The 15,309-nt window shown below is 43.5% G+C and overlaps 1 protein-coding gene across 3 annotated transcripts in view; it reads right to left on the bottom strand.

The window, feature by feature from the left end:
* The window catches only part of LOC139644649 (SPRY domain-containing SOCS box protein 4-like), a 42,657-nt gene that overhangs the window by 23,995 nt on the left and 3,353 nt on the right, over positions 1 to 15,309 (bottom strand). For 2 of the 3 annotated variants that reach the window (XM_071520093.1, XM_071520092.1), the window contains exon 2: positions 3,750 to 3,836. The exons of the other annotated variant lie outside the window; for it this stretch is intronic. The gene's annotated coding sequence lies outside the window, so the exon portion shown is untranslated. The remainder of the gene's footprint in view (positions 1 to 3,749; positions 3,837 to 15,309) is intronic. 3 annotated transcript variants of the gene reach the window in all.

The raw sequence follows: 15,309 nt of genomic DNA, 5'->3' as shown, positions 1-15,309 counted from the left end.
AAGTCGGCGAGTTCCTGCTTGTGACGCGGGGATGGGGAAAACAGCCTGGCTCCAGTTCCCAGCTAAGACAGGAAAACAGCCGCTGGAGGGAGGGAGGGAGGGAAGAGAAGGAAAAGACAGAGGGAGGGAGAAGGGGAGGGCCCAGTGAGGAGCGCGGTGAAAGTCTTTCCCAAACATTACAAAACGACCCACTCTCTCATGGATGCACACTCATTCTGCGCTTCCAGAGAAGTGAGAACTGCAAGAAAGAAGCGTGGGCACACACACACGGGTCTCCCACATTTGCAGATTACCAGCTCATTTCCACTTTTCTCCACTGCATTGGACAGAGGACAGCAGACCAAGCACAGAGAAGAGAAGTGTGAAAGATGAGACAGAGGCAGCCCTTTAGTTAGCCTCTCTTTTTTTGCAGTCAAACGTAACAGTGTATAAATTTTGCCTCCAAGCAAAAAATCTGGCATGTGATTTTGTTGGTTTCCACAGCACCACACTGTGAACGCCAATTATTATGGTTGCTACCAAGCTAGTTGTTGTCACTGAAAAAGGCTACAGAAAGAGGAAAAGGTAAAGAACAGCGGGTTATGGAGCAAGAGGAGAGATCTGGAGGTGTAATAAGACAAACACCATCTGTCCAGCAAGACACACATTGAAGTTGTATTTTTACCAACTCAAAACACCCATATTAGGGATTTGAAGCCAAAAAATAGGCAATGAGGGAACAGTAGAAAGATTCTATGTGATGATTCGATGTAAAGATAAGGATCCTGTTGTTAATACGATAAGCTCAGTTATGACAAAGTACTTAACCCCCCTCTTGCAGCCATGTTCCTTTACGTCTTTCCTCGGCTCTGCCACCATCCCCCTCTCTCTGCCTATCTATCCGTGCTTCTCTCCCTCTCATCTTTCTCCCCTGGGAGACAAGAAAGCCCTCCTCACTTGCTGCCCCCTCCTAACACATGCAGAGCAACATTCCTCTCCACATGCTTGCGCTCCTCAGTCTTAGGGGTGTCTTATGCTGAATTCCACATACCTTACAGGAATACAACTTGCCCAAATGAACTTGAGCAAGAAAAACATGCTGGAGCTTTCACTGTGCAAAAATGCACACTCACCACATTCATAATAGATTCAACAACACCCACCCACCCGCCCACACTGAAGGCTGCTGCTGCTTGCCGCTGGGCTGCCTTGTTTTGACGTGGCCTGGTGTTTTGATAGAGGAGTGCAGCGGGAAGCTGAATGACCTCAAGCAGAGAACAAAAAGAGTGGGTCAGAACTATACACAGACACACTATAGGCATCTGAGTGTGTGTGTGCGTGTGTACACACTGCACTTTACCACAGTCAAGGCATGTGAATGATTGAGAGAGCTGGAGTAAGAAAAGAAAAAAAAAATTACGTTTTAGTGAAGCAGTCTCATTGACTCCAGCACCAGGAAGTAGGTACAGTATGCAAAAGCTACTCAGGCAGGAGATCACAAGGACACACACACACACGAGAGAGGGATAGGAAAACAGACAGGGAAGGCATAAAGCAGGGTGATGGAGAAGATAAGTCGAGTCAAAGAACGAACATTTGAAAAGATACAAAGACAGGAAGGACTGGGAATTAAAGAGCTATGAAATAAGGTATGCGTTTCACAGGAATATTAAACTTTGAAGGAAAGTAAACAGTATAGAAAGTAGCTACAGGCTGCTGAAAATATAAAAGCTTATATCAATCTAAAACCTCAGCTGCTCTCCCTTCATTCCCACACAGAGGATGGCTGACTTTACAATACAGAGATCAAAGTGTCTGGCGAGCCGAGGTGGTGGGTGAAGTGACTGGTCAATAACAGACCATTTGTCCAAATGACTTCCTGCTCCACAGACAAAGACACACCCACAGGCTGAGGATGAGTAGCACTGTGCCGTCTCAGTGTCTCCATTTACCCAAGTAAAAAATGTGTTGGCCGCCTCTGGAGGTAGGAGCCACAGCTAGGTTCAGAGCCAGGTTCTACCTATTTACATTAGTACATAAAAGCCCCTCTCTGGCTCCAGTTCTTTTCACATCCACATGCGTCAATAGTGCAAACAGGGCGACTATCTAGACACCAAAGACACAAGGAAACATAGGGAGAGAGGGGGATGACATGCCGGAGTCAAGACATGGTACATGCCTTAGACCACTGAGCCACCAGGACACCTCAAGATGGGTATATTTTTAAATAAAATAAACTATAAACTTGACTAGTGCAGCTTTAACAAACCCCCATGCATCAATACACAATTACATTCCTGAATATCCCTGGATATTGGCTTCAGTAGTCTGGTGAGGCATGTACATGACAGTCTCCTATTTGAGCAGAGCTATTGGATGAGACTGGAAAATTGGCAAGATAGGCTACTGGCTGCTTTAGCGCTGACTCGCATCTGTGTCACGCTTTCATAAGCATGCACATACACTCCCACCGCACCAACGGTCCCTTCACACATTGAAGTGATTATAAAATAGGCTGCACACGTATTACAAGTTGAGCTGAATAAAGCCAGAGAAAATTCCATTCATTCTTCAACAGTGGACATCTAACTATTATGGGCAACGTCTGTTGCTATTCTGGTCATCATGATGGCTAAGGCATTGTGTGTATTCCAATCTATTAGGCTTGACACTAGGGAGACTGGCAGGGAAGTGGGGTCACTGGGTTCATCCTAACTGGCTGCATCCAGATAGGAAAATCCTGGTCGTATGGCTGCCGTGTTCACCTGGAGTCAGCATACACAGACAATAGGCTTGTTGTTGCTGCAAGGTAGTTTTTGGCATTAACTCTACTGGAACTGCAACAGGCTTTTGCAGTGGCCAACTTTTTGTAAGTTTGAATAAGCCGCACACACACAGGCATTACGCATGAAAGACAGCCAAGGTTTGAGGTCAATACATTAATAACTTATCTTTTTTGCACATAATGAACAGCTCCTCCTCCCTCCACCCACTGCTTTCCTTTTGTACAGACACCACAGTGCAAACAGTTCCTACTGCCTGAGCCAGCTACTCAAATGGTCCCTGCTGATTAATCAATATATTATGCAGGTTGTTGTTTCAGTCAAAGAAAACCACTGCCTTTTGCCAACATCAAAGTGCGTGGAACTGAAAAGCTGGTTGGTGTATAACCATTGTGGCAGCTGGCTACTAACCTCGGCATAGAGTGAAGCACATTTCTCAAACACATTGGTCAGTTGAAGATGCTGAATTGTACTTCTGAACTGTATTTTCACAATTAGGTTAGTGACGTAGGCTTCCATAGGTTGAAACCTTAGCCAAACCTCTCTAAGCCTGTGGTTGCTATCAGCTGCTTTTGGGCTAGGCCCTGTTGAAATATTCAGCAGCAATCTTGGATCTGTTTCCATGTGCCTGCAGGTAAGCCCAAACCAGTCTGATCAGGTTTCCCAGAACTGGGTTATAGAATTGTGAATAGTCATTGAAATGATTCAGTGAATCTGTCATCACGTCTCAACCGTTTGCCGTCGCCAGTAGGATATTTTATTGTCGATTTCAAACAAAGGCATATCACTTGCTGCGGTCACTATGTATTCATTCTCTGTTGAATGAATAGAAAGTCATCTTTCCATCAGCACCTATATCATCTCACAAAATGCATGGCTTTGGCCAGATCTGGAGTTTGAATGGCCGATAAAAAGACAATAGAGGCAGTGTTGAACTATGTAATGAATAGTGGATGAGCAGGGTTGGCAGTGGGATGGGGAGCTAACCTCTTAATCCATCTGAGAGCAGGCGTCCTGAGAAAACTGCATCACTGCCAAGTCAACAGGTCACAACGTCAAAGTGCTGGCCACTTCCTGTTGAGAAAAGGACAGAAAGGAGGAACTTCAATTCGGGTGATGCAAGGACGTGAGAATACATTTTTCAATTGGTGGCACATTGTATTACATTTAAAGGGTGTGGTTTTAATAACCCAAACAACATGTAGCCTACATACAGTATGTTTGCCTTGTGGGTCATTATCTCATACACAGTGGGTAGGGCACCTTAATGAGCTCAAATATTGAACACTCAGTGACACAATTGCAGGCATCTGGCAATTGCATCTGACATAACCTACTGCATTATAAATTCTGAGTGCCACTCCAGCATTGGTTTAAGTTTTACTGAGAGTTTTACTGTGTCGTTTTGGGTCCAGTTCAACCACAGGCCAAGATGAGGCAATTCAAACATATTGGACAGAGAGAAGGAGAGAAAATAAGGAAGAAAGAAAGGAACAAAGGAAGGAGATGGGGGAGACGTCTACTCTTTTGAATATTCATGAGCCAGTGCAATCTTGATGTTCATCAAATTTTAAGACAACTCCTCTTCAAACATTGACATGGTGTGGAGTGGCGTGCTCTGCCTGTCATTTGCTGGCTAAGCTGGCCATCAGGCCGGGGAGAAATTGATGCAACAATTCTGTGGGGTGCATCAATGTAGTATATGTTGCTCTCACAACACAAACAAAACTCTCTGCTGCAGGTATACATACATACATACACAAAACAATATCTCTAATATTGGATTAAGTCATACTTTTTTGTCTTTCTGGCTGCACTAACAACTAGGGGCCTCGATCCAGGCAATAACACCCAAAACCCAAATAGTCCAGTCCCTTTAGGCTGGTGAACATTAAATTCATGAGCGCCTGGTTGAAATACCAAAGACTACCTCTAACATTCCATCTGGTGACTAAAGCAAAGCTCTGCCTGCTCTTCCTTGGCTGGTAGAGCTTTAATGGAGGAGTTTATCCACCTGCTGTGTCTCCAGATCTTTACCGGCACAACTTGGGCTACTCTAAGAGATTAGCACATTAATACCAACTGCCAGTCTTATTCCCCCTACACTCAGTGAGGGGGCTCGCCTTGATGACAATTATGATCAAATGAACAATAAGAGGAATGTTGTTTGCCAATGAAAGGAGGGTTGGGTTGGTGCAGGGTGGGCTTGGATAGCAACAAGGTCGTAAAATGACTCTAAGTGGCGTATTGGAATCTCACACACATTAAAAGAACTGCAGAGCTATCAGCATCCCTCTTCGACATCTCACGGTCTCTTGAGAAAAAGGTAAGCTTTACTTAAGAGTACAAAGGATTATCGTTTACAAAATTCATCCACTACAGAAAAGCCTAAATGTAGATCAATGGGCAAAAAAAGCCACTCTTGGAAAACAAACCAAAGATCAATAACCTTTTATAAATCTTCATCTTCAATCCCTAGAGTACCTGTGCCAATGTTACCATGGCAACATAGACTATAGCTGAGATAGGGTCTTTTGGAAGTAAGTCGAGGGCACTTTGTGTCAAAAGCTGCAGTGATAGCAGGAAGTACCGTAAGCCGCGAGGACAAAAATAAAGCCAAGACGGATATGACTACAGCTTAGACATTAACACCCAATTCTGTTGTTTTAAGTGATGCTTGGTGGACTGTGATTGAGTGCAGTTATACCATACACCACTAGGTAGTGGGAAAGGCTATAGGGAAATATGTAACACATCCCAGTGCCCTTGCCTCAGGTCAATGGTTTCATGTCTGATCCACTGATTTGGGGGGTGGGGCACATCTCTTCCAACTCATCAGGCCCGGGAGCAAGCAAGCAAACACATGCAGGGAACACACATTCATACATACACCCCCCACACACACACACACACACACACACACACACACACAGGTGTCCGGCTGATCAAGGCCCCAATTGAGTGTGGCGTGACAAGACAGCAGGATGGAACAGCTTACATTAACACTCTAGCCTCTCTTTTGTGCCTCACTCCACCACCTGTTTCCTCCCACTCTGCCCACGTACAGATCTACAATCATGTCTGTGGCCATCAGTAAGCCAATGTGGGAACACAGTGGGACAACTCAGGTCAAGGTGACCCTGAGACGTCAATCAATACCCACACTCCACACAAGGCCATTTGAGATGTCATTGGCTTAAAAAAAAGGATGAAATCATTGGCATAGAAAGACTAACAGCTGAGGGGGCAGTCCTCATGTTGTTAGATGTGAAGGAAACTTCACTATGGAAGTTTCCTTCACATCTAACAACATATCTATATTTTCCTGCTCATACAATAAATGACAAGGGAAAGCAAGATCTTTTGCCAAATTGATTCTTCTGTGGTCAAACACCACTATATCCTTGTTTGATGCACCAGGACAATTGTGAATTTACAATTACTCAAATGATTGCATAAGTGTTTGTTTTCAAACCAGTGCACAGGTATTTCTTAGGTATTTTTCACTTTATTGCCAATATGGCTATGCTTCCACAAACAGCAGAAGTTGGTAATGAGAATCCTCACCTTGCCATTTCATTCTCCACTGCTAATTAAAAAGGACAATCATTGCACAGCGATTGAGGCCCAGCTCCAATTTAGCTCCAACACACTTGGGAAGGCAATTTAACATGCTCGACAAGAGGAGCAGAGAGGCCAGCTGGGCTGGCGGAAAATGTCTTGCATCAGGGAGGGAGGGGGGATTATGGGGAAGTGCAGCTTTTAATGATTTGACATCTTTAATGACGGTTAGGAGGGAAGGGAGGGTGAACCATTTATCAGTAGGAGGCCCAAGGGAGACAACAGCCCTCAATCTCTTTCTGCCTTATCTACCCTCTTTCCCTCCAACCACATCTCTTTCTCTCTTTCAATCTACAAAACATTCCCAGGCAACCAATCACTCCTCTTGTAGAGTTTGAGTTGTATATGAGCCTTGGATGAATAGAGCGTCCGTCAGGGTAGTCATTAAATTGTACAATAAAGAGGCGCGCGGCGTGCCGATGTGGCAGAGAGATGAATCACCTAGTCAGGAGCCCTGGGTGGATCTCTGCTCCTCCCCTCATTTCAATCCTGAATGCAAGCCCTGGTGCTAGAAGCTGTAAATAAGCTCCAAAAATACCTAGCACCAAGAAATGCCGCACCTGCAGACATGATCCCAGCCTACAGACTGCCAAAATTATGAACCAAAAACAAGGTGCCCAGTTAGTAAATAGGTATGTAACAAAAGAACAAGTGCAGGCGGAAAACCCATCTCTTCAGACCTCGCCCCCTGATCTCCTCTCCTCCTGCCTGGACCTCACCCTAGCCAGGTCTGTATCCTGCTCCCCAACCTTGACCCCTTACCCAAACTGGGGTTCATATCCTCCCCAGCACCCCCACCGCCAACCTAAATTCGTAAAGCATACCCTTTTCTACCAGGGTTCTTAAAGTCATGTAACCAAATTAGGGCTGGGCAATATATCGATATTATATTGATACTGTGATATGAGACTATATACAGTCTAGGGTTGGGCGGTATCCAATTTTTGACACCGTTAAACCTTCCCCAAATTTTCCTGCGGTATACGGTATTACTATTATTAGTCTGATTAAAAATCACATTGTAGGGCTTGGAGGGAGCCGCCAATTCCAAATGATGAATTTATGTAGTCGCTGCTATAGGCCTACCGTTTCCCGCCACAAGGTGGCTGCAGTGCACTTCAACTGTGATTTTCACACAACGACAAAAATGTGATACATGTTCCAGTTTTATTCTCTGAACATCAGAAACGGAATAGCAAACGTTACATATTTACAACATATTTACAGTGGATGGTCCTGCTTGGGCAGCAGCAGCAGCGGGGGGCTTTGAACTGGACGAGATGTTCATCCTCGCAGCGGTTAGCAGGTGATTCTGAGATGGGCACGTAAAACGAGAGAAGGACCGGTTCGGGGCTATTTAGCCAGACTAGGTAGCTGGCTTAGCTTGCTAGCTCTATGCTAACGTCCGCCTAGCTTGCTAGTTAGCCTGGCTAGCTAACGTCAATATGGCTAGCCTAGTTCGCACCGTCCGTGCAGGCGGGGGGAGGGGGGTTGATCTTCGAAGAATGGTCGAATAGTTCCCAGTGAATATCGAATAGTATTTTTGCTTGAAATGCCCATCCCTAGTCGGAACCCGAAATGCTGCCAAATTGCAGCACTTGCATCTTTTTAGGGACCAACTCGCTTGCGCTCGCCATCTTTTTTTTCTAATTCTCCCTTCTGAGGAGAAGCTGTCACATGATGCGCAATTATGATCGCTTATAACTAGTCAGTCTTTTTTGACAGGTTATTCATTTGACAATTACATTGTTTACAAAAATTTCTGTCATCACTTTCATAGCATCTTCAACCACACAGACAGTGGTGCTGGATAAACACTCTTAAGGCGTTTATTATATATATGCGCACATTGGGCAGCAGAATTTTTTTGTGAAAGTAATGAAACGGACACCGTTGCTATTTTCAAATACCCCGGGATACCGTATTACCTTATTACCGCCCAACCCTAATATAGTCTTAGATTTTGGATATTGCAATATCGTGATATGGCATAAGTGTTGTCTTTTCCTGGTTTTAAAGGCTGCATTACAGTAAAGTGATGTAATTTTCTGAACTTACCAGACTGTTCTAGCTGTTCTATTATTTGCCTTTACCCACTTAGTCATTATATCCACATTACTGATGATTATTTATCAAAAATCTCATTGTGTAAATATTTTGTGAAAGCACCAATAATCATCCCTATAATATTGTCGCAATATCGATAGAGGTATTTGGTCAAAAATATCGTGATATTTGATTTTGTCCATATCGCCCAGCCCTAAACCAGATATCATAACAGAGACATTCCCCTAAATTATAACAAAGTCAGAATAGGAAGTTGCCTTGAGATAATGTAAAACACTACTACAACGAAGAAAGTGAACACAAAACTGAACTACACTAGTATTTCCCATATGCCACAGTTGTTGGTGCAGTAATCTATCTCTGGTACTGTGTTTGTGTGATGTTGATGACTTCAGAGATATAACCGAACACTAACATGTGCTTACCACCCATTCAAATTTAGCTCCCGTTATAAATGCTCATGTGAAACAGACTGTGGGTGTCCCATTAACAAAGCCCCAGAGACTGAAGCTACATTTAGGTTAAACTTGAGCAAACAGACAGGCTAGCATAACAGGGAGATTACATTAGCCACTCAGTCTTGTTAACAGTCAGTTTGTTTTATCCAAAGGACAGGAATACAGATTATTCTACACTGGCCAGAATAAAGTACTTAGAGAACAAGGCAAGAAAAATCATACAATAAACTAACCCATTCTTTTTGCAGGTGTGAACCAACTGAATTTTAGGACCAGATGAGGCCTTTTTTTCTAAACACTGGAATATTGTTGAAAGTACTGGTGTGATATTAGTTTAGGTATTAGATACCACTGATCGGATTTTGACGAAACTTGCGTCTCACTGCCCCATTTTGGAATTTTTAAAATTGCAATGATTGGCCCAAAGGGGACTGCATCATTTGTGGGGGACAACATGTTTACTGTTGCCTTGTTATGATATCCTGTAATGCACATTGCTGATTGGAAATAACTTTTCACATCCGGCGATCAATATTTTGCCGTCACATTTTCACTTTGAAACCAAAGTTTGGGTCAATTCCTATATTAACTGAAGTCTAGATGGGCAGATAAAATGGATAATCCTTTTTCGATCCAGTTTGGTATTGAAACCAAAAAACCTTTATCAGAAGGGCCATAGAGGCAAATGCTTCTTCCCCGATTCAGATATTGGCTTACTCAGATCAAAGCCTAGAGGTTATTTGTAACCTGTAATGTATGCTGTGTGCTTTGTGTGCTGACCGAAAACAAACAAAAAAAGAAAAAACAATAAGCCATTTGCCATCTCTGGAGAGCAGGAAGCAGGATAGAAAACTGCCTCATTCCTTCACATATTTCCTCTGCTAAAACAGCCAATTAGTAGCAGATCGGTAATGGGGAGCACAGTGTTGAGGCCGTGCTCAAAAATGACTTGAAGCACTCTCCAAGTATACTGCATGTAGTCCACAGGATGGTTCTGATGACACAGAGCTTAATTGGATGGCATGTTAGCAGATCAAAAGTGCCATGTCACTTTAGCAGCTAAATTAGCTCAATGTGCTATAGATGAGCTCGTGGCCTCATGCACCCCTGAGAAAATAAGTCATTAGCTACAGCCAAACATGCCGTGTCTTAAGTTAGATAATTTATGGGTTGCTCTGCTCAGGCACTTAACTGCGTTCTAATTAAAAATGCAAAACATAATTCAGAAGGGTGGGGGAGGGGGGTACCAGTGTGAAAAAGTGTCAGTTCCGTTTTTGTATTCCTTTGATCTGCCCTCTTCCCTTCCCAACGCCCCTAGACCGCTCAACGTCAAAGAGGTATTAGTCTGTCAAAACCTCAGGAGAACTCAACATCCGAGAGCGATGGGAAACGGTCGTTCAGTGCACAGAGACACAGAAAGTCTATTCGAATGACTAGGTTAATTAATGGTGCAGCAAATTTACCGCAAAAATATTGAAGAAATATGCTTTTTTTTGGCTAACTTTTTTTTCCACCTCGGGTGCACAACTCAAAAAACATAACCTTCCAAAACAAAAGTGTGGGACACCACCAAACTATGCATTCCAAAAGTAATATAGGGAAAGATGGAAGTATGCAAGGTTTCTTCGGTTGGAACACACTGCTCTGAACAAGGATCACTGGGATCTTGCAAAAGTGTGTGTTTTTTTTTGGGGTGGGGGGGTGGGGGGGGGGTGCAAAGCTGTGGAACGCCAATGGAGCAATAGGCTAAGAGTAAAGCACATCAGTGAGCACATAAGACAATTGAATTATTCATGCCAGTGCAGCGTGGCTAAACGATGGCTTAGTGCAGGGGACGGATGAAACTGGAGGCAGGGGTGTACATGCGCACAAGCGTAGGGCCATGTTCACATCATATCAGAAGAGCCAGAAGAATGGCATGACATGTTGTTGCTACAAACATTCACGTATTTAACTTGTTAGAATGGCCAAAACCATTTCTATTTATGAATTTAAAAAACAATCATAAATGAACTGCAGCAGCATTGGTGTGTGAATATAACACTCTTCCACAATTTCTAACACCAAGTGGGAGATATCGGAGCGGACGAAAAAATTCCCCACATCTCCTACTCACAATTTATCACAACCACCAACTATTGGCATCACTGTGCTGTCATCTGCAGGTGACCCCCTGTGTATTAAAGCTTGTATTACAGCCCTTTCCTAACCTTGCCAAGCATTGTACTTCTCCAGAGTCACTCGGTGATTAAAACACTGCCCAACGTGCCTCCTCCCCGTAAGGCTCTGCTTCACCAGGGACTGTACATACACCATGCCCCCAACGTCCTCCATTCTGTTCCACTACACTGATAGCAAGGGGGAAACCATGTGTGACTGCCTTTTGCACAAACATACGCACACTAATACAGAGGAGGTCAGCTAAGGTAAGATGATTCAAAGTAGGTGTGTGTGTGTAGACTCTGCCCTTGCGATGACCCAGTGGCTTGGGTACAGTGTTTTGCATGGCAGATTGTGTTATGGTAGAAAAACAGATGATGAGGAGGAGAAAGCATGGAGGGGGAGGAGGAAAAGGCAGCTGCTAGGAGAAGGCAGAGGCAAGGGGGGGCTGAGGGAGGAGGATGTCTGGTTCAAAACACTGGAGAGGAAACTTCTTACGTCCAGGTTTATGGTTTATTAGTGATGAGCCATGACCTCTTGACCCCATGAGAAGCACCGAGGTGACAAACAGATTTAGCACCTTCATTTGCACAGGGTCGAAAACAAAGCTGAGTTCTTGTTTTCAGGTATTCTATGTAGTGTACAAAATGGCAAACTACTATCACAAAACAAAACAGTGTTTTCAAAAAAAAAAGAATAAAGATTAAATTAAGAAAAAACAAGACAATGCAAAGAACAGGAACAAAACTGAGAACAGGTGAAACAAACAAACAAACGAGGGGGCCAGCTTCTGAGAGCATATTGTGTGTGCAACAACCAGTGATCTACCGTACCACTTCAATGTCATTATCTCAATATCCAAATTATGTGCCGTTTCTATAGATTTACTGAATGACGTCCCACCTACATCACTTATAATCACAATGTCTGCATTATCATTACTATGACCATGTCCCTTATCTATCTTTGTAAGTTCTACTGATAATGGCTTTGGTTATAAGTGCCCTTCTAAAACTTGATTAATGACATGCCTGAATGAGTGAGACTTTATAGGCAATCACTGTCCCTTCGCTGGCAGACTCCACTGGCATCCGTCCTCCTTCTCCAGTCCTATTGATCACTCTACCATTCCACCCATCTCCTCAGTCCTTGTGTCTCCCTGTGTGCCATTTGCTACGTCATTTCCCAGAATCTCTTAATCTTGCACATTGTTCAGCGTGTCTAATGTCTCGGATCCATGCAAAACAACCAGTGTCGTTTGCATGCTCTATTCTGCCCGAACTGGCTAGGGAGAGAGGAAAAAAGTGCACGCACTGTACTCCTAGACAAATCACTGACCAAGAGACACTCAGTAGCACACACAAATCAGGCACAAACACCAGGCACCTGGCTACCAATGTGAAAGAAAGCATAATGACATGTTGAATAAGCATTGTCTTAATGACTGAAATTTCTATGCTGATTTTGATACTGTTGTAAACAACTGAATTTTATACTGAATTTTCTAAACATTCAAAACTTTCACCAAATGTGTTCTGCAAGCTGATATTCCATTTCAGCATCACCTCCTGAGGGCATCCATGTGTGGATGACCCATGGATCAACAGAGCCGCAGTTTGGCTCTCGACTAGACAGCAGCAGTCCGCTCAATATTCAATAGACACGGCAAGAGCGTCAAACAGTCCACCACATCTTAAACTGAATCTCAGTTCACCCTAACTGGTTGATAAAACTGGTGCAAGGACGGAAACATGGAACCATTTTGCTTACAGAGCTGACAAAGTTGGACACCCAACCAACATCAAAACCTTGGTGGCATGCAAGTGTGGTAACACGCAAGTGTGGGAACACAAGTAGGCCAACTTCACCAAAGCATCTCAGTTACCGTTTTTCTTGTTTCTTGTTAAACATACGGATATAAATAATGAGTAATTTAGTAACCAAGTACTCATTTTTTCTAACCGAACAGTTTTCAATTACTCTTTTTCCAGTGTGTCCCCCACACACTCTTTTTCCAGTGTGTCCCCCACACACTGGAAAAAGAGTAATTGAAAACTGTTCGGTAGTATGAGTGAATGAGAGCACCGATGGCTGAAATGACGGCTCCGTAATAGCGATGGTAGGATGCTTTGCATTTATGTGGTTACGCATGAGTGTTCCTCCTGCTTATTTTAAAACAGTACCACATAATTTGCACTTTACAGTGTCGTTGGACTGTGTGAAATAACTCTTAACTGCTTTTCTCACGTAGACACAACAGTAGCTTTGCTGCGTGAGTTTACTTGTTTAATATCGCCCTCCTGCATTCAGGGGGCGTAACGTTACTTTTTTTGTACAGTTTTTAATACGACTAGAATAATACTTTTATGGAAATTAGCATGTTTGCATTATCCGAGTTTTAAATGAACAGGTAACCGAGTACCTGGATAATTGTTTACATCCCTAATTGGTATCCAGGCCAAAATTCTGGTATTGTGACAACTAAGACTATATTGAGATCTGAAGGGCATGCAAGTGTGCAAGCCTAGAACAATCCAAGTCATGTATTGCCATTCATAGGAGTTAGTAGCCCTGTACAGGATGCAGAGCTTCAGTGTACCAGTATAGAAATGTGTGGGTGGAAGCCTCTTCCAGGAGGAGCGCTTCACTCTGTTCTTCTCAGATCTGTGGCAAATAAACAGTTTCAGTAACAATTGTGCTACATATCTCTCTTTCTCTACCCCTCTCCATAGGGAGCAGCATCCATCATCCGCCTGAAGAGCTGAGGTGAGAATCCGATCTTCACCACACTGCAACACACATCACTCCCCAACAGCGAGGCAGCTCTGGCTGACACGTGCAGTAAGCTATTCTGTTATAATCATGCAAACTATGCCTGCAGGATAAAACCAGTCAGAAGGCGGTGCTTCAATTAGGTAAGCCTACTACAGAAAACCTCTTAGTGGAAAAAGATATTCTACTCCCTCTAATCAATACTAATAGTCTGAAGGCCAGTGGCATGGTGCCCCTACACCTGAGACACACCGGAGACAGGGTGGGCAGTTCTCAATTAATTACAACCTGCAGAGCGTAGCACTGTCTTTCTACTCAAGATCCCTTTCATTAGGATAAGCGCACAAAATGGCTACCATCCACTGCCCGTTGGCACTTACAATAGAAACTAATGGGAAATGTTGCTACTTTGCATGCAGTTCCTGCTGTCCAATCAACTTTATTTGAATATACTGGCCGTGACAGGGCAATAAAAGCAGTGTATGCAAAATCCTTTATCTTGTTTTCCACCACACATCAGTGAGGTGATAGACAAAACCCTTAAGTATTTAAAAGAGGTACCGAAGTGTAACAGTGGCTCCAAAGACAACTATTTTCAACCAGTCGCACAAATCCAAAATAATTTAAATGCCCTTGAAGTGAACATGAGTGGCAGCGATTGAAGAGAGCAATTCCATTTAGTGTGAGGCGCTCAAGTGATTAGATTCTATTACACAGCGCGAACACGAGGGCACGGCTGGCCTTTTAAAACGACCTGCTGTCCCGTAAAGCCCAGGCATGGCCCCGCTCAGCACCGGATCGCTCTTAATGGGATTTCACAACATTAACATTCTACTGAGTCAGCATCACGCACACTGGCTACAGTGCTCCCCTGCTGAAACAGCCTAGTGTCCGACAGTGCGTTTGTGTGTAACTGTGTGTGTGGGACGGGTAAGACTGAGTGCAGTGTGGGAGAGGTGGGAAACAATTGCGAGACGTGCTCTCATTACAGTGAAATCGCTGCAGCATACAAGTGAAACGGTAGAGAAGAAGCATGCCGATAGTATGAAGATATCCTGATGGATACTTTAATGACATGCACTTTGGTACAATATCAAACTTTTCTGTCAGGAAGAAAAATGTCTCCTGATGTGAAAATGCAGCGATTTGTTAAGTTCATAGGCATGGCAGCTATTATTTAGAAGAGGAGCCTTGGCTATGTAGACTTAGTGCCATGCTATTCTGTTTTATTAGGCATAACCTAACACCGCCTAACCTTTTCTGAATAAACTGTTTGAATTAACCTGTGTTTGAGAGGCTTTATTCTCTAGCATATGTTATGTAACCCATTTCTTATATTTATCATTTTTTTTGTAACTTTAATGAGGACTGTTATACAATGGTCGGTGCATAATTTCATCAAATGAATACACACTAAAGATGCACTTGTTCCTGTAATCGTTTTAGATGGGGCACGCAGAATGAATGAC

Source organism: Centroberyx affinis, unplaced genomic scaffold (assembly GCF_046629955.1).
Source record: "Centroberyx affinis isolate AG114_WGS23_722 - 3 ecotype Tasmania unplaced genomic scaffold, CSIRO-AGI_Caff_v1 ptg000766l_1, whole genome shotgun sequence".
Taxonomy (NCBI): domain Eukaryota; kingdom Metazoa; phylum Chordata; class Actinopteri; order Beryciformes; family Berycidae; genus Centroberyx; species Centroberyx affinis.
Note: the sequence above shows the minus strand (reverse complement) of the source record. Positions and strands in the feature narration are given on the sequence as shown.